This window comes from Montipora capricornis, chromosome 6 (assembly GCF_036669925.1).
Source record: "Montipora capricornis isolate CH-2021 chromosome 6, ASM3666992v2, whole genome shotgun sequence".
Taxonomy (NCBI): Eukaryota; Metazoa; Cnidaria; class Anthozoa; order Scleractinia; family Acroporidae; genus Montipora; species Montipora capricornis.
Window position 1 is genome coordinate 54,122,792 of NC_090888.1, and position 10,000 is coordinate 54,132,791.

A 10,000-nucleotide genomic window follows, 5' to 3' on the forward strand; every position below is an offset into this window, starting at 1 on the left:
CTTTTTTCGCTACTTTTTTCGCGACTTTTGCGGTTTACATCATTGCGGGCTCGCTTGTTGTATGCCAAAATGGCGGCGACGAGATAAGAAACGCAAGGAGTGACAGGCAACACTGATTCCCTTCCTGTGTGAAAACATGTATAGAACCTTTTATAGTTTTGCTCTCACAAGCAGATCTTTTAAGAATTTTCCTTTTTTGCACGAAATGATAGGTGGTTCTTTAAAAATTTGGCGAAGTAGGGGTTGATTTCGAATTAAATTTCATTTTGTGAGTAAAGCTTCTTTTAAGTTTGACACTGATGGCTGGTATTGTGTCACAAAAGGTAAAATATCTTTTTGTCTTTTGTTATTTCTTTTAAGCACTGAGCCCCTCCTTGTGAATTTGATATGTGATAGTAGTTTTTCTACCATTTTGCGTGGGCAACCTCTGCCCCGCAAATGTCTTTTAAATTTCGAAATGTTATCCCCAAAAGTCTCCTTTAAGGAGTTTGTTCTGAGGATTCGTAAGGCCTCACCTTTGACGAATCCGTTTTTGACGCTTGGCGGGTGACAAGAGGTGAAATGCGTATATTGGAAGATCTCCGTTGGTTTAAAATGTGTTTTTACATCAAGGATTGATTGATACTTGAATCGTCTAGAAACACAGTTTCAGTGTCAGATATTTCTGCCGTGAATTTAATCGTAGGGTGATGTAAATTTGCTTGTTCGATGCAGGTCTCTATGTCCGGTTTGCTTATGTCCCACAGGGAAAAGACATCATCAATGTAGCGTTTCCAAACCGTAGGTTTTGAGACGACTTTGCTTAGAATTTCTGTTTCAATTTTAGCCATGAAAATATTGGCAAAAGAAATTGCTGTCTTGGTTCCCATAGCAGTCCCATGGGTTTGTAGGTAATGCCTTCCATTGAATTGGAAAGAATTTTCTCTAAGGATGAGTCTAGGCATTTCCCCCAGGTATTTTGTAGGAATGGAAGGGTTATTTTTGTGAAAGTTGTCGTATGCTGTGCACACTATATCAATTCCCTCTTCCTGTGGTATGTTTGTTCCTCTTTCGAGGAAAACATTTCGAAATTTAAAAGACATTTGCGGGACAGAGGTTGCCCACGCAATATGGTAGAAAAACTACTATCAGAAATCAAATTCACAAGGAAGGGATCAGTGCTTAAAAGAAATAACAAAAGACAAAAAGATATTTTACCTTTTGTGACACAATACCAGGCATCAGTGTCAAACTTAAAAGAAGCTTTACTCACAAAATGATATTTAATTCGAAATCAACCTCTACTTTGCCAAATTTTTAAAGAACCACCAATCATTTCGTGCGAAAAAGGAAAATTCTTAAAAGATTTGCTTGTGAGAGCAAAACTATAAAAGGTTCTATACATGTTTTCACACAGGAAGGTAATCAGTGTTGCTTGTCACTCCTTGCGTTTGTTATCTCGTCGCAGCCATTTTGGCATACAACAAGCGAGCCCGCAATGATGTCAACCGCAAAAGTCGTGAAAAAAGTAGCGAAAAAAGTCGCGAAAACTGAAAACATGAGTGTAAATTTGGATGACACTTAATGGGCTCCGTAGATAACATGTCTTCAAAATTCAAACATTGTTAATTGTTTAGTGGTTTGAATACCAATTAAAGCTAACTTGAAAACAACTTTTTTGACAGGAAGTCGTTTCATGTCACCTTCTTTTTCTACAGCGTCGTGGAATATTAAAACCGAATATAAACGATTCATCACACAACTTGAAGACTTCAATAAAATTGTTTGAGTACTGAAACAATCGCAAGCGGTTGCAACTTCTTTGACTTTTAGTAATCAACTGATCCTTCTTTTTTACACAACTTTTTTGTCATCTCTATTCCAGTCACATGGCTGCGCGCTTGAAATTTATAATAATCTTCTCTCATAAACGCTCAAAACTGATAAATGTCGCTATAAAGAGAATACATACCATTCTGGAAAAGGTGTATGTGGGAAGGTCTTGGCTTCCCTCAAGTGCGTAAAAATAATATCGAACAAACCAACCCAGTTGTGACTGTTTCTAAATGAAGCAGCATATTAAAGCCACCACTGCATGACAGACATCAACTGAAACTAACACGTACAGTCCATTTACAGCTTGCATGCACTTGCCTGTCATTTATGATGATTTAGAAGTTTTCAAAACTTCATCGCGCGCATCGAATAGATTATTTTTATCTTTCACATAAAGGATAAAGGTGTCATCATGGTTACTAACATGATTAGCGAATAAAAGGCACAATTCGCCCTCAGACGCACGGACAGGCACAGTTGAATTTAATTTTTATGGCTCAATTTACATTATCATAATTATCTCAGTTTTTTTTACGTTACACAACATACTGGTTGCTTTAACTGTTGGTAACCAGTTTTCGCCAATTCGAAAAGGAATAAAACAAGTTGTTTTTAACCTAGACATTTCATCGGTATCTATTATGATAATAAACATAACATTACATGGCAGCTTGGGTAAACGAATTTTGTCTTCTCGTGTTGATGTTGAAGCTCACTCAAAAACGAAATTCGTATCCTCGCCCGGCCATTCATGTAATATCCTCTATATACAGTGGAAGTATTATATACCTCTTTTTTCGACCATGATTGTATCGAATGTAGAATTGTATTTTGGTATCGATTAAAAAAGGGTTTCATTGTCTTTCAAGGTCTTCACTTCTTCATCGTTTTCCTAAGTCCTTCTATTATGCGGACGTACAACTACTATATGTACGAACCCATCTTTTTGAAGAATGATCACGTTGCAGTGAATTAATGGGGCAATTCAAATGAGATTCAGAAAAGGAACTAGTGAAACATTATTTTCCTCGCCTCTAAATAAATCAGAGGGTTGTTCTATTCATTTTTTTTTTGCGGACGAATAAGAAGAACCCGCAATCCTAATCTCAGCGTTAATTGGTATTGCGCATGTGCGACATGCATGTGGAGAGATCCAAACTCGATTTTAGTGCATTGCAAAGAACGCTATTTGAACCCGAGGGTGTATGCTGCGTTGTTTTATAATCTGATTTCGGCTGTTCAGAGTAATCAGTGTGACTATTTCAGTGTGACTATTTCACTAACTCCTCAAACATTAAAAGTTCTCAGAGCTATAACCTGGAGGATGTTAACTGGAGCATGTTTCGACAATAGTTGAGAATCTCAATGGGGCAGTGACGTATACAGTTTACGGCTAAAGGTAATTTTTTTCCCGTTACGATTAACATGAAAGTTTCATCAGATTAATAATCCTTTCTTCCTTTTTTCAAACCTTATATTCCAATTTAGTCTTAGGACCATCTTCTAATGAATTAATTAAAGAAAGTACTAATTTAAGATTGGATAGGGCATACTGTTGATGTATTCCTCTTATATTGTACAAATACAATAATCATTATGAATATAGTTTACTTAAACAGCGTGTTTCTTAACGTAGAGCAAAAGAGGGAAAGACGCCATACAAGTTACCTACAACATATATTAAGCACCTAATGACTGGCCCCAAGGGAAACAGACATTAACGGTCGAGGAGAGACAAAGCTCACTGTTTCCCGTAGGGTCAGTCATTAAGTGTTTTGTTGTACCTCCCCACTCAAAATAGAACAATGCACGGATTTTTACACGGAATTTGCCGCTGTTTCAAAGGTGCGCCTCCTGATTACGAGCGAGTCGAAAGTTCAAGTCGTTGTTTGCCTGGGGAGTTAGCGACTTTTGACCCATGAAACGTGACATGTTCTCCTCCAATCGGAAAACGTATTTGAGTTGCGAAGTACAACAAACATTCTTATATTTTCTGTTGGTAATGTGCCGAGTATGCTTGTTAAATGGCCTGAAAACACAAGCATGCCATCAGCTTAATGGCTTCTTATACTTTCATTTATTTAAAATGGTGTTCTTCTTGGACTTTAATTCAGTCTGGTCTCATATCATTCTATTGGCTTCTCCTCTCCTGTTGGATAGATATAAATTACACCTTTCAATATAGCCATCGTTCGACTCTCATACACGTGCACACACTGGATGAAGAAATTGGAGAATATCTAAAGATGGCTGAAACAAAGACTGTCAACTTGATTAGTCTACATAAACCAGACAGGTGACTCCAGGGTGGAGACCGACCTGGGTCAACTATTTTTGGTCAACGAGTCTTTCAATCCGTAACAGCGCCTGTCAGGTCCCCCTTTTGGAAACCGGTCTTGGATCGTCCTGAGGGAAGGTGCCACTCATTTTTTTAACGGTTGTGTTTTTTACAACGAAAAGTTAATTTTTTTAAATTTTTACTTTTAACTAGGAATTTTTTGGCCGTTTTACAGTTATTCACACCATCTTGTACGCTGCTTAAATGGCTGTGAATTTCAAGGAGCCACTTCACTCTAATCATTAAGTTCGCGTCAATTAGTCCACGAAAACTTGCTCATCTTAGACAGCTCAAACGAGTGTTTTCATTATTAAAATTGAAACTCATTACCATTAAAGGTGTAGTTAACAACTTTTAATCCCGTTGACTCCGAGGAGTGATACTTGTAGATTTTACTCTGAACGCCAGACGATTTTGCTCGCCTATTCAATGAGCGCTTTAGGTGTTAATGGATTAAGGTTGACAGGTAAAGGTCGTCATTCCAAAGCTTATACACTGGCCCTTCTTTCACTTGATTGCTTCAATCACACTCGTTATGAAACTGAGGGGCTAAAGCCGTAAGTTATGATATGAATCATTCATCATACATACTTAATTGCTCGCAGAAGGATGTGATCATGGCTAATTAGGACAATAGCAAAATATGAGTTTTGACATACAATTCTTCCGATTCTCCGGTTATTTAGATCCTCTTTTGACATACGATTCTTCCGATTTTACCGATTTTTAGCGGAGAACGCGTTCCAAACTAATCTGTGGCATTACATTTTAGAGAAATTCGGTGCAGAACAACCATAACGCACTGAGCGATTTTGCCAATCCAAGCAAAGATGGGTGTTCCATCGGAGAAAATTAAGGTCTCCGTCAAGTTTACACAAGTCACGATTTAAAAAAACACAATTCGGTCAAAAATCACCATTTTATTCTTCCATTGAGCAAACCTAACTATATTAGAACACAGTTTAGTACTTACAAAAAGACGTTCCGAATTTCGGATACCCCTTACACTTTTCAATGCAAAAACGATCATTACCAACTTACATTGAAATGGTCTTCCGAATTTCGGACCCCTCAACTCTTATCTGGCAAAAAAAACGATGCTTACGACCTAACTTAAAATGCCTTCCAAATTTCGGAACCCTCAACTCGTATCCGACAAAAAACTATGATTTCTACTTAACTTGAAAGGCTTTCCGAGTTTCGGACCCCTCAAATCTTATCAGAGTAAAAAACGATAATTACTAGTTTACTTGAAATGCCCTCCGAATTTCGGACCCCCAACTCTTATTCGACAAAAAAATGATGATTACTACTTAACTTGGAATGCCATCCGAATTTCGGAACCTCGACTCTTATCCGAGGAAAAACGAAGATTATATCACTTAACTTGAAAGGTTTTTCCGAATTTCGGACTCCTCAACTCTTATCCTACAAAAAAAACGATGTTTACTAACTTGGAATGCGTTTAGAGACCGCTTTATGTTTTCAAAACGGTTTGAGGGGTGAAATTCCTTTTTAAAGAAAAAAACAATTAAATATTGACATAAAATGCATATAATTGTGTTACTGGGTGCCTCCAAACAAAGCAGCTCTCTCTCTTAGCTGGTCTGCAAATTCAGCTTTGTCACTTCCTTGCTTAGTTTCTCTGCAATGAAAATTTATTTAGCCACCATTATCTGAAATAACATCATTTCTTGAAAATATTGTATATCTAATCTTGAACTTTCAACAAAATAGTTGCCTCTTAACCCTTTAAGCCCCGAGGGGTTCCCCATTGACGAGTAAAATCGTCTGGCGTTAGACAGAGTAAACTCTTCTGGCGTTAGACAGAGTAAACTCTATAAGTGCCATTTGGCACTCTCGGGGCTGAAAGGGTTAAACGGGGACATAATTTTTTGATGCTGTTAGCTTAACCCTTTAAGCCCCGAGGGGTTCCCCATTGACGAGTAAAATCGTCTGGCGTTAGACAGAGTAAACTCTATAAGTGCCATTTGGCACTCTCGGGGCTGAAAGGGTTAAACATGATCTTGTCTCGTAATTTCCAGTTCAGTCTTTCAAATGTGTAGGCCTGTGTGGCCTTTACAACAGAAAGTCTTTGTTCATTGTTGTTCTAAATGAAGGGGAATATATTCGCATCTTTGTATGAACTCACCTCAGGTATGTCATCCAACTAATCCGCGATGAGTTTTTGAAGAGCGGTCTGCACTGACGATCATTCAATGGCCAGGGGCACCCAACGACCAATTTGTTGTAAAATGTATTATTATACCCCAGTTAATGAAAATAAATGTTATTAAGGCATTTTCAGGTGTTTTTCAGTGTTGCTGGGAAAACATTATCTGTTCCTTTTTCCCAGCAAGACACACAAGAAATTTCCCAGCCAGCTAGATAAAATTGGTTGGTTTCCCAGCCAGCTGATCAAATTTATTTCCCAGCCAGGAATTCCACGCGCTTTCAAATCCCTCGATCCAAAACGACGGAACAAAAGCGACAAAACCGGGACAAAACAGGTTTTTTCCGCAAGCGCAATCACTCTGACCAGCCGTCGCATGTTTGTGACTACTCTCTGGGAGAGGGAAGGAGTTCTTTTTTTTTCTTTTTTTTTAGTCGTCCTCAGTCTTCAGAGTTTCTACAGCCAGCTCGGGTTGAAAGTCAGTAATTCCCAGGCAAAACCTCTATCAATAACAAAATTTCCCAGCCAGCTCATCGAAACACCTGTATTTTTGGCAGCCAGCAAGATTTCTCTGGGGAACAGATAATGTGAGGAACAGATTCGTTGGGTGCCCCTGAATGGCAAGTGGCTTCATAGCTCAGTTGGTTAGAGCGTCGCACCGGAATCGCGAGGTCACGGGTTCAAACCCCGTTGAAGTCCTGAATTTTTCAGGCTTCTCTACGCAATTGCAAAAATTGCGCTCATAACTGCGAAGATCATAGCTTCACTTGATTTCATATCCGCAGTTCATATATGATTCATTTCATATACCATTTCATCATTGAAGTGGTATTTTGTTGAAAATGAAAATAAGAAAATTGTTATTGATAACTCCGCTAACCGTCCTCCAAAGAGGGATGGCAAAGAGCTTGGTGATGTTCTGAACCGTGATTTCCCCTTCAAGAAGTGACAAGAAAGACGAGCGATTGAAGGTAATCTGAGAGAAACGCGTTTCATAATTAAAACAAAAACTGATTTGATTTGATAGTTGTTTTTTGGTTGATTCGGGGCCCGAAAGCAGCATTTTTAGAGTATGGTCAGTATGCCGTTTGTTGCAAACACAAATATCCAGAAATATTTGCAGATTCCAATAAGACTGAATCTGTGCTGGCTGATGTTCGAAGTTATCCGCTCGGTTTCACTTGTGTACTCAGACGATTAAGTGCCATGGTTGTGCCAGCGACAAACGGCAGCATTCTTTCTGTATTTTTCTGTTGTGTACTTCTGTGACAACTACCCAGCATTGCAGTTCTAGTGGTTAAGAATTGAGTTAAAAATAATAAAACGAAACTGGTTTCACGTTGCCAAAATCATGGTTTTTATCATATAGATTGAGACTAGGAGTTTCAGTGTGAAAGTGAGTGCTGGCGTGGAAACTGAGAGCAGTGACTGGCATTTTTTTTTACTGACAGCTGAAAATTTTTTGAAGCAAGAGGGTACGGGAAATGTGCGTGAAAGTATTAAAAGAGCTAAGAAAGGTGTACATATCTTTAGTTTAAGGCAGGCGTTACTATTTTATAAGCAAAGGGATAATTTCAAAACAATGGCATGTCAGTTCATTTTTTGAATTTAAACTTCTGTTCTTCTGAAATTTCTGGCCCCTTTTCAGCAAAAGAGTTACCTTTTGAGAAATGCTGAGCCTCGTTGAACAAACGTCAATTTAAATTTATTGTTGTGCTTGAGAATAGACTGCGAGCAGTCTCTTATTTTTCTTTGAAATAGTAGAGCGCACGATTGCGTGACACGCCTCTTTTTTTACTACTAGCATTTGTATAAAATAATAATTTCATCCGTCGTGCGTGACTCTGAGGAAAGAAGGACGACTGCCCGTTTTCTAGCTCGAGAACTGATTTTGTCTTCGCTCAACGATTGAAGACGTTGAAGAAAAATTTGACTCGACGGTCAAATGTAAGAGGTTCAAAGACTGAACATGTACGGTTAAATGATGATCAATGACGACCCACTAGTACCGGACTCGACGGCTGTGAGGCCATAAGATTCCCTGCTACGTGTACGTGACGTCATCACTGGTATCAATACCCTGGATTTGACATGATAACGCCACAATCGACTGCGCATGCTTCCGATCTTACATCCCACAAATTTTGAGTTTTTTCGCTAAGGCTCGCCAGCAATCATTTGGGTTTGCATTGAACGACTAACCGCAGTTTTCTGTTTTTCATACCGTAAATAAAAAAAAATGTTTTCTTGAATTTTAGGAAATTACCGCGACTTAAGTCTTAATCGTTGTAATCGTTCTTTTAATAACGAGATTTGAAGATAAATTACATTCCAAAATGTCTTTGAGTGGTTTTGGGGTTCCGAAATTTGGGAACGTCCTTGGCTGGTTTTGGGGTTCCGAAATTCGGAAACTTCTTTGGCTGGTTTTGGGAGTTCCGAAATTCGGAAACTTCTTTGGATGGTTTTGGGGTTCCGGAATTCGGAAACTTTTTGGGTGGTTTTAAAGCTCCGAAATTCAAAGGTTGGCGGTCGCAATGCTTCGAAGAAGCTATTCCCTATTTTTTCCGAGTTACGATAGTCCCAAAATCTCGAGATAAAACTTTTATCTTAGAAAATTTGGGCATCCGACGGAAACAAGAATTCTTTCTGCTCAATTTTAACACGATTTTGAGATTACGACTACACATAGAAAATTCTCTCCTGTTTAAGGAAGCAATTTTCAAACTCCGTGTAATATCTTGATGTACGTTTTTGACATTTTTACCCTTTTTTCCGCAGAAACCCCTAAGATTCCTTGCTTTAAATTCATTAATCCGGCAGAAATCACAGGATTACTCGTTAGAATAAGCTATTTTCCGACTGAATCTAAGTAATTAGTCTGAAATTTTGAAAAATGTAATGCCACAATTTAGTTTGGAACGCGTTGGAGCTCCGCGCACCGAAGGCTCCCGTGCGGAGAACCATAGATAAAAAAAAATCTGGTTATCCATCTGTGCGAGAAACTTTGGTTCTGGTCATCGTACTACCGTACGACCGTGTGTTCACCCCTCCATGTATGCTAATGTAAAACTCAGTGGTGCAACCCACTTTCTTTGGAGGGAACATCTTTGATATTGGATGTCCATGTAATTGACAATTGACACTTGTCAAAACAAGGTATCTGCTAACCAGAATCACGTTACCATATCCCGGGCTAAAGTTTAAAGCTCATCTAGGCCGTTTTTTTTTAAGTTGACCGCGGACCAGGCACTGGTTTTTGATTGGAGCGCAGGCTCAAGCAGGGGGTAATTTAGGCAAGAATAAGTTACACGAGAGCTCCGCTATTGGGCTTGGCAAAATCTATATATTATTAACCGCTTCTTCCGATTATTCGATTCTAAAAGAGTTGCGCCCGAACGGACACAACGACAAAGTCCACAGTTATGTTAAATCGATTTCTAAAGTATCTTAAGGTAAAATCGTAGAATCGGAAGAATTGTAGAATCGGAAAATGATTTCTAAAGCATCTTAAGGTAGACTCGTAGAATCGGAGAATAATTCCTAGAGTAAATCGAACAATATGGATGTAAAATACGTGGAATCGGAGATGAATTGTAAAATAGGTCAAAATGTTAGTGGTAAATCCGAGAATACTACCCCTAAAACGGTGTATACTATTCTACGATTTAGCCATA

The 10,000-nt window shown here is 38.7% G+C and overlaps 1 protein-coding gene across 1 annotated transcript in view; it reads right to left on the reverse strand.

Annotated features, from left to right (window-relative positions):
* LOC138052506 (bombesin receptor subtype-3-like) overlaps positions 1-2,057 on the reverse strand; it is a 32,384-nt gene extending 30,327 nt beyond the window's left edge. Inside the window, exon 1 of the mRNA XM_068899035.1 lies at positions 1,952-2,057. The gene's annotated coding sequence lies outside the window, so the exon portion shown is untranslated. The remainder of the gene's footprint in view (positions 1-1,951) is intronic.
* Positions 2,058-10,000: the final 7,943 nt, after the last annotated feature.